Raw genomic sequence first — 9,680 nt, 5'->3', positions numbered from 1 at the left:
TTGCTCCACAAATTGCCGTTGAGTATTGGCAGAAGAAATCAAACAAAGAAACCAGAGTTATGAGCAGCTCTGATGACTTCTCTGGCAGAGGAGAACTTTGGTTCCTGGTGAAATGAGAGGTGGGGATTATCGGTTATAATTATCCTTGCTCCTTCAACCCATATTTACTCTGTTATAGAAATGCAGGCCTAGCCCTGCAACTCCAGGGTTTCTCCACCCAGACATCTTTTTCCACAGGACAGCACAAGCTGCAAGGCTGGGCCCGGAGCCAGAGGCCATGTGGATGCAGTGAACCGCAGGGTCGGGTTCCGGAAGAGCCTCTGCGGGCTGGTGAGACACCGCCGAGGCAGCCTGGCTCCACGTTGCCCCCCTGGGGACATGCCACTCTAGAAAAAGCTCAGAGGTCAACTGGGGGGCTTCTGTCTCTTCCCCTGCACGCTTAGGTTTAGAACCACACTGGTGTGGCTACTGCAGCTTTTCTAAAGCCAGCGGTGTTGAAGTGGGTAGGGGTCTGGACTCCTAGCCCTGCAGCTCTGGGTTCAAGTCCTGATTAATCACCGGGTGACGTGAGGCTCATGAGTCTGAGTTTCTTCATCTGCACTACCTTCCGGGAGTGCTGTGGGGGTTGGTAAACGAGGCAACCTGTGTCAAGCATTTAGTCAATAATAAACGTTCGGTCAGTACTGCTTTTATTAGTAATAGTATTCGTCATCATTACTGACATCATCGTCACAGCCCAACAGGAGGCTGGTAAGGGGGGACCTGGGGTAGTGCTAAGCAAGCTCACCTGGGGCGCCTTCGAGCTCTTTACAAGGTACCCTGTGCCTTGATTTCAGTAGCACTAAATTAGAAGGTCCAGCTCCAGTGTTCACTTTCTTTTGATTGTCATCAGGTCCCCAGAGGCCTATTGCAATCCGCTGCCTCCGGTGGTGCTAAAGCAGTTTTTAGAGCTGAGCCTGTCTGCAAAGCCAGACTTCACGCTGAGTCATACTGCAGGGTTGGGGCCAGTCACCAGGACAAAAGGCAGGCAGCCATCGTTCAGATGAATGGCCATGGTGTACAGAATATTTTTCAAGGGGATTTTAGTGCATGTTTCTGTTTAATGCGTCTGGAAGAAAGAAGGGTGGAATGGGGGTTAACATTTCTTAAACACCACCCACCCGGCCCTAGGTTGGGCTCTAATTTTTTTGAGCCCCACCCAAGTTATCCAATGGGGACTCCCACCTCTTAGACAGCCCCAGACACCCCCCCTCCCCCATATGTCCTTGAGGGGACTCTTTGACACCCAGCAGAGGGTGGGAGGTGGCTGGGAAGGGAAAGCTACTAGATGGGGGGAGGGGGACAGTCTTCCCCCGCCCCTCCCTGCAGACACTCTCGAAGTGAAATGATGGGAACAAGAGTGGAAAGCATTCATTTCTGCCTGAGATTGAGTGAGGTGTCACAAGAGGAAGTGACCCGCAATCAGGACTATGCCACGAGAATTGTCTTCCATAGTTGCCATGGATATATATATTACTTCCACTGTCTGTTTGAGTCTAGGGTATGAGGATGTTGCTAAAAAATGCTTCGTCATTATCTCTGTACTTACTTTCTGTTGTACAATCCAGAAAGAGTAGGGTTAAAGTGAAGTAGCTCCTTACCTGTAAATATTTCAATATTCTCTCAGAAATTATTGGAAAATAAAAAGCAACTTTGCAAATTTCCCAACGTATGCAGGCAGGCAAGTGAAAAGAAAGGAAATGCACTTTAAAAAAAAATCTGTATTTTTCCTGATTTGAGTTCGGCTGTCGATTTTATTGTGGACACAATTTGGTATTTATTTAAAGAATGAGGCCAATAAAGATCTAAATGGATGTATATGCCCTTAAAATGGATTGACATTGGTCTGCATTATTGGTAATCAGGAAATGCTGTTTGGGAACATTTGTTTTCTTCATCAGCAAGAATTTTTTCGAGCCTTTATTGGCTCTGATATGTCACAAGGTATGCATGGTGTTCTGCTTCTTTTGACATTATTGTAACCTTGGGTAAAAATCTATCCTAACAAAATGGGAGGCTAGAAGGGATTCATCTGGCCTAGCCTGCTTCATTTATAGCTGCAATCATTCATTCTTTCTTTCCTTTTTAAATATTTTATTTTTTAAAGATTTTTAGAAAAATTTATTTGACAGACAGAGATCACAAGTAGGCAGAGAGGCAGGCAGAGAGAGGTGGAGGGAAGCAGGCTCCTTGCCAAGCAGAGAGCCCAAAACAGGGCTCGATCCGAGGACCCTGAGATCATGACCTTAGCCAAAGACAAAGGCTTAACCCACTGAGCCACCCAGGTGCCCCAAATATTTTATTTTTTAAAGTAATCTCTACCTCCAAAGTGAGGCTTGAACTCACAGCCCCGAGATCAATAGTCACAGGCTCAGTGGACTGAGCCACCCAGGTGCCCACAATGGTACTTTCTATTGATAAGAGAGAACCTCTGAAACTGAGATTCCAGATTTTATTTTTTAAAATAATTTGTTCCACTATTTAGCATTCCTTCTTTACCCATAGTTTTCTCTTACTGCGTTTGAGTGTAAGCTGAATGTCTCACTCCTCTGCAAAGAGGCAAATGGTCAACCCTGCCCGAGGAATAAATAATACCCTTCCCCAGGTCGAGGGTTTTATTAGGGTGTTCCTTCAGTCTCCTCTTCCCTTGACTAATTCTCGTTTTCCCATATTTAGAAGATACTGACTCTGCTGGAAGACCCTGTGCCTGGCTGGGTGCCTGGGCCATACCTGCTCTGAGTCACTTGCCGTGCGCTCTTTTCCCTTGATGGACCCCTGGCATGAGGATTGCACAGTAACACCCCCTTGCTCTAGCGAAACCCCCACCCTGCTCAGGCTCTTCCTTTTTTAGAGGGTGTTTCTTCAGCATAGTTGGTGAATATCTGTCATAAAACATGTCAGAGGGCAGAAATTCCAGGGACAGACATTCTTATCTAAGACGAGTTAGGTGTTTACTCTTCAGGGTCCATGAGGCCACAAGTGTCAGATCTTCTATAGCACGGGAGATCTGTGAGGAAGGTGCAGTCCTGGAAGCCATCAGGGCAGTAGAAGCTGCGTGTGTGTCACCCTGAGCAAGTTACTATCAGCGATGGCAGTTCCCAAAGTTGTATTTGTCACCAAAGGGCCCAGGTTCTTCGGGGACTTTCTCTTAGGCCGGCATCTGCTTGCTGGCCTTGGCTTTATGGCTTGTGATTTTGGACGTTTACTGCCTTTTGGAAGGAAGTCAGCACTCTTGTAGATAGCTGGGTTGTTTTTTCTTTTCTTTTTTTCCTTTTTTAAAAAATTTCAAGATTCTAGGAGGTTGTAGTTTATTGATCTTTTTAAGAACTGTGGCTGAAACATTTCCTAAGTGGGTGAATTTGAAAAGAAGAGTTCATTCAGTAGATTTTATGCAACTTCATTTCTCATAATTCAGAAATGGTAGTTGGAGCAAAGCCTATTGTCACTAGAAAATACCATGGGCTTGAAAAACCTTCTGGTCTTGACCTTGTCTTTGCCATTTTCTTGGAAACATGTTTAGCACAGAGCTCCTGGAGCTATTCTATTCTCTGAGGAATCTAACTGTTCCTGCAGACCCTCTACTCTTAGTATATTCTACAGTCTTCACTATGGAAGTTGGTCCGCTACTTATTTCTTTTTAGGGCCAGAGTAATAGGAGAGGAGAGATAGGTAAGAATAGAGACAAGGCCCAAGGGTCGACTTTTATTAGGATCGCTTCCCCAATCCCTCCCCGAGAGCTACTCTCCTTGACTCTTCTACTCAAAGTACAGTCAAAACAAAAGAGTAACAACAGCAATGACCCCGCCTACCCATAGCTACCAAGGGACTCTCTGTCTCTAATACATTTCGGTTCTCAATATATAATTCATGTACACACACATACACACACGTGCATGGGTGTGTGCACACACACACACACCACAGTAGAATTCTAAGCTCATCCTCCACCCTGCTTCCTCTTCCACTTGAATGAAATAGGCATTCAAGTTACTAGGGGCTCACCAGCTTAGAATTTGGAGAATATAGACCAATATTTTTAAATGCTTACTCACACTTCCCTAAAACTATATATATATATATATGCATACACACATGTGTAACTTAATTTAACATGATAAGGAAAGTGTGATTTATAGTTAAAACCAAGGCTGTTAAATAGTGGAGGTTGTCCAGAATCGGGTGCACCCCATCGTAGCCTTTGTGGACTCACTCCAAAAGTATCTTGCAATCTCTGGTTTTGTGATTGTAATTGGTCGGGGGAGGAATCTTGCCTTGGGATCTGTGTTTGTCCAGGGAGTGGCATGGACACTCCTGATGCTCATGGATATAAGGTCTCTGCATGCCCAGAGTACCCTTTATCTACTCAGAGCCTGACTGACATCTCTCTCCACTTCCGTATCTGTTCAGTCTGGAGTACATGACCTCGTTCTATAAATACCAGCCGTGTTTAAATAAAAGCTGCCTTGGAGCGGTGGCTACTGCAAATCCCTCAGATGCACAGGGCAGGCAGTCCCCTCATCGCTGGGAGGTTTGATCTGCCCTCCCTCTGGGAGAGGGAGCAGAGGCATGGGGGTAGGGCCTAGAGCTGCCTCCACTTACTCTTTCTTCCCACAAATGTATGAAGCCCTGGATGAGGGCTTTGGGCAATACAAAGATGAATAAAACTCAGTGCCAGCTTTCAAGGAGCTTACAGTGTGGTACAATAGAGGAGACTGCACAGATAATTATGCTTTGAGAAAGAAAGAAGAGCCATGGGGCATGAAGGGCAGTTAGGAATTGAGAGGCATGTGAGCTCTCTCCCAAGTGGGACACCCTGAGAGCGTTGCGGAGGACGTGCCCATCATCATAAAATGTTACTGCAACATTATTAACCATTCCCTGTACATCCCCATGACTAATTTATTTTATAACTGTAAGGTTGTATCTCTTAATGCCCTATATTCTACCCATCCCACCACCCCCTGGCAAACACTAGTTTGTTCTCTGTATTTATGAGTTTGTTTTTGTTTTGTTTTCTAGGTTCCATATGTAAGTGTAATCATATGGTATTTGTATTTCTCCAACTTATTTCACCTAGTGTAATACCCTCTGGCTCCATCCATATTGTCACAAATGACAAAAATCTCATTCATTTTCATGGCCAGGCAATATTCTGTTGTATATATGTACATTGTCTTTATCCATTTTCTCTTGATGGAGACTTAGGTAGCTTCCATATCTTGGCTATTGTAAATCATGCTGCAATAAATATAGGGGTGCATATATTCTTTTAAGTTGGTGTTTCCATTTTCTTTTGGTGAATACCCAGAAGTAGAACTGATGGAACATATGGTATTTCTATTCTTAATTTTTTGAGGAACCTCCATATTGTTTTGCATAATGGCTGTACCAATTTATATTCCCAACAAGAGTGTATAAGGGTTCCATTTTCTCCACATACTCCACTTGTTATTTCCTGTCTCTTTAACACTAGCCATTCTCATTGGTATGAGGTAATATCCTACTGTGGTTTTGATTTGCATTTCCCTAATGATTATTGATGTTGAGCATCTTTTTGATATGTCTTTGGCCACCTGTATATCTCCTTTGGAAAATGTCTATTCAGGTCCTCTACCCCCTCAATTTTTTGTTGTTCATTGCCATTTGCATGGAATATCTTTATTCTGTATACATCTCTAGGTCTTTTTTTTTTTTTTTTAAGTAGGTTCCATGCCCAGTGTGGAGCTCAGTGCAGGGCTTGAACTGATGACCATGCAATCAGGATCTGAGCTGAGATCAAGAGTTGGATGCTTAATCAATTGAACCACCCAGGCGGCCCTGTCTGTAGGTCTTTAATGAGTTTCTTATAGGCAGCAGATAGATGGGTCTTGTTGTTTTTTTTTTATCCTTTCAGTCACTCTATGTCTTTGGATTGGAACATTTAGTCCATTTATATGTAAAGTAATTATCAATAGGTATGTACTGATTGCCATTTTGTTAATTTTCTGGTTGTTTTCGTGGGTCTTGTGTGTTCCTTTCTTCTCTTGCTCCCTTCCCTGGTGATTTGATGACTTTCTTTAATGCTATGCTTGGATTCATTTCTCTTTATTCTATCTGCATATATTATAGGTTTTTGCTTTTTGGTTACCATGAGGTTCACATATAACATCCTATTATACAGTAGTCTATTTTTAAGCCAATGGTCATGTGAGTTCAAAGGCATTCTGAAAGCACTACATTTTTATACCCCCATCACCACATTTTATGTATATGATATCATATTTTACATCATTTTATTTTGTGTATCCTTAACTAATTATTGTAGATACAGTGATTTTACTACTTTTGTTTGTTTCTTAACCTTCATATTAGCTTTATAAGTGATTGATCTATAGCCCTCACTATATGTTTGCTCTTACCAGGGGATTTTTTCCTTTTATAATTTTCTTACTTCCAGTTATGACCTTTTCTTTTCTGCTTAAAGAAGTCACTTTAGCATTTTTGATAAGGTTGGTTCTTTAACTTTTATTTGTCTGGGAAACTCTTTATTTCTTCAATTCTGAATGAGAAACTTGCTGAATTTTCTTGGTTGTGGGTTTTTCGCTTTCAGCACTTTGAATATATCATGCTACTCTCTTCTGGCCTGCATTCCTGCTGAAAATCAGCTGATGGTTTTATGGGTATTTTTAGCATGTAATCAGTTAAATTTTTCTTGTTTTTTTTTTTTTTTTAAGATTCTCTCTTTAGCTTTAACTTTTGATATTTTAATTATGTGTCTTGGGTGTGGACCTCTTTGGGTTCACCTTGTGTGGGCCTCTGTGCTTTCAGGACCTAGATATCTGTTTCCTTCCCAGGTTAGGGAAGTTTTCAGCTATTATTTCTTCAAATAAGTTTTCTGCCTCCTTCTGTCTCTCTCTTCTCCTTCTGGGACTCCTACAATGTGAATGGTAGTACACTTGATGTTGTGCCAGGGGTCCCTTAACTTACCCTCATTTAAAAAAATTCTTTTCTTTTTGTGCTGTTTAGCTTGAATGATTTCTACCATTGTCTTTCAGATCACTGACATGTCTTCTGCATCCTCTAATTTCAATTATTGTATTCTTCAGTTCTGATTGGTTCTTTTTAATATTTCTATGTCTTCATTGAATATCTCACTGAATTCATCTACTCTTCTCTCAAGTTTAGTGAACATCTTTATGACCATTACTTTGAACTCTCTATTGGGTAGATTGCTTATCTTGGTTTCATTTAGCTTTTTTTTTTTTCCTCTGGAGGTTTTGTCTTATTTTTTCATTTGGAATAGATTCTTCTGTTTCTTTATGTTTGTGTTTATTTCTATGAATCAGATGGATCAGTTAGGTTTCCTGGTCTTGAAGGTAGTGGCCATACATAGGAGTCTGGTGGGGCCCAGAAGCCCAATTCTGCACCCTTTCCTGTCACCAGAATGAAGCACTCAGGGAAGTGTCTCCCGTGTGGGTCGCATGAGTCCTCCTGTTGTGGTGGGCCCATGATTGCCACAGGCACACTGGTGGGTAGGGTTGGCCCTGGCCTGGATGGCTTAGAGGCCCAGTTGTGGCTCATGCAGGCATGATGGTGGGTGGGTTAGCCCCTGGTGTGGTCTGACTATGAGGCCAGGTCATTATTATTGCTCTTCCTCCCCGTGACGGTATCACTTTTGAGGGGTGCTGGTCCTGGCTGAGGCTTCCTGTAGGGTGTGGCAAGATGGGAGCCTCCTTGGAGGGACACCTCTGGGGTGTGCATGTTGGGCAGGATGGGTCCACAGGGGAATGCCAGGACAGGGAAAGTGGTGCTACAAGGTGGATGGAGAATGTTAGAATTGGTGCCCACCAGTGTCTGGCTAGCTAGGCTGAAGGAGGGTAAGAAAAATGGTGCCCATCTGTGCTTCCACTTCCCCTGAAAGTTCCTACACATCCCTACCCCTCTGGTGCATGCTCTATAATTAATCAGTCTTCACATATGGGCCAGGGCTTCTAAACCCCCACCTCTGTGCTGGATCTTGGAGCAAGTGAGATGGGAGAGGACCTCCACCCCTGGGATAGCCCTCTGGGTTGTGGCTAATCATACTAGGGGTGTTGAGTCTCTGCCCCACCACCCCGTTCTTCTCAGTGTAGTTTTGTCTTTTTATCTTCAGCTATGGAAATGCTGTTCTCCAGGTTTCTTCTCAAAGCAAGTTGTTCTTTATCAGATTATAGCCTTGGTGTGGACATAGGAGAAGGTAGCTTAGGATCTTCTTCCTCTGCCATCTTCCTGACAGCATTTCTCTGAGTGGAGCCTCTCTGCCATCCTGACTCTTGTGAATCCACCACAAAAGCATGGTTCTAATGCAAAGATGACTCTATCTGGTGCTCCACTGTCCCAACACCATCATCTGTGGGCTCATGGCCGCGTCCTTGTTGTGGCCAGGGAGGTCTACCTGATGTACAAAGACCATCTCTGTCCCTGCTCTGACTTAACAGTGATATAGCTGTTGTCTACAAGGTGTTAGGGTGTTTCCTTTGGGGCTGCAGTGAGTCAGTTGCTGGCCGACCAGGGCCAAGTACACCAGCCATCTGCAGCTCAGCTTCCTGGTGGTGTGTGACCCTGACTTGAGTCTCATCAATTCCTCCCTCTAAGTGCAGGTAGAAAACATGTGCAGGGGAAGCCCTGCTAACCGAGTCCAGACTGTCTACTCCAGATATTCCTCTTTTGGGTTGTACTGCATGATGTTCCTGGAGTTCTACATGCATGCACAGTTCTGCTGGAAATGGGCACGACATCTGCGTCCCATGGTGCAGTTCTTCCTGCTGGCCTTTGCACTCTATGTTGGCTACCCTCTTGGGTCTGACCACAAGCACCACTGGAGCGATGTCCTCATTGGCCTCCTGCAGGGGGCACCGTTTCCTTTCAAGTCCTGGCCTCCAATGGGCTGCCTAGAGGAGGAGCTGGAATCAAAGCCCAGGCTGTTATTGACGCTGACCCTGGGTGAGGCTGACTGCAACTACCATGGGTACCAGTCTGTCCCTCCTGAGATTGGACCCGTCTGTGTGTCCAGCCAGGGCTCAGGCTGTGCATCATCGTGTTCATGGCCCTGGCAGGGCCCTCCCCTGGGTGGGGGCATGAGGGCTCTGGACAAGCTCCAGGTGCTCCATGCTAGCTGCGGGAGGGGCTTCCGCTAAACTCACCTCCTGTGCCCTGGACCGGTGGCCTGGGACTGCACAGAGCCGCTGCAGTGTCTGGAAGGGGCATCTTGTCCTCTTAGCTCCCTCAGAACTCCCTTTTGTTGGATTGGATGGGGGGGAATCGAGAGATCTAAATAGATGCTATTTTTGTAAAGTGTAACCTATACGTCTTTGTTGACTTTTAGTAAAATGAGTGTTTGCTTGAAGATGATGTCAGCCTCTGTTCCCTGTGGCATTGTTCTTACAGTAGAGGAGGAGCTGCTTCCTTTGTGGGGGCCTTGGCTCAGTTTAGAGCTCAGAGTAGCTGGTTGCAATGTTGTCGTTTGGAGATATGGGGAGAATGGTGAATCTTTTCCCTGGCCTCATTCTGTGTAACTCTTCATCTTGTTAATGATTCATATGTATCATATCCTTTAATAAACTGGTAAACGTTAAAAACACACACACACACACACACACACACAAGTCCCCAAACAAACAAAC

At 44.4% G+C, this 9,680-nt stretch overlaps 1 pseudogene; it reads left to right on the top strand.

Moving 5' to 3' along the window:
• The first annotated feature begins 8,368 nt into the window (after positions 1–8,368).
• On the top strand, positions 8,369–9,194 carry LOC122915428 (annotated as a pseudogene).
• The last annotated feature ends 486 nt before the right edge of the window (positions 9,195–9,680 follow it).

Source organism: Neovison vison, chromosome 8 (genome assembly GCF_020171115.1).
Source record: "Neovison vison isolate M4711 chromosome 8, ASM_NN_V1, whole genome shotgun sequence".
NCBI lineage: Eukaryota > Metazoa > Chordata > Mammalia > Carnivora > Mustelidae > Neogale > Neogale vison.
This window is presented reverse-complemented; position numbering and strand designations above follow the sequence as displayed.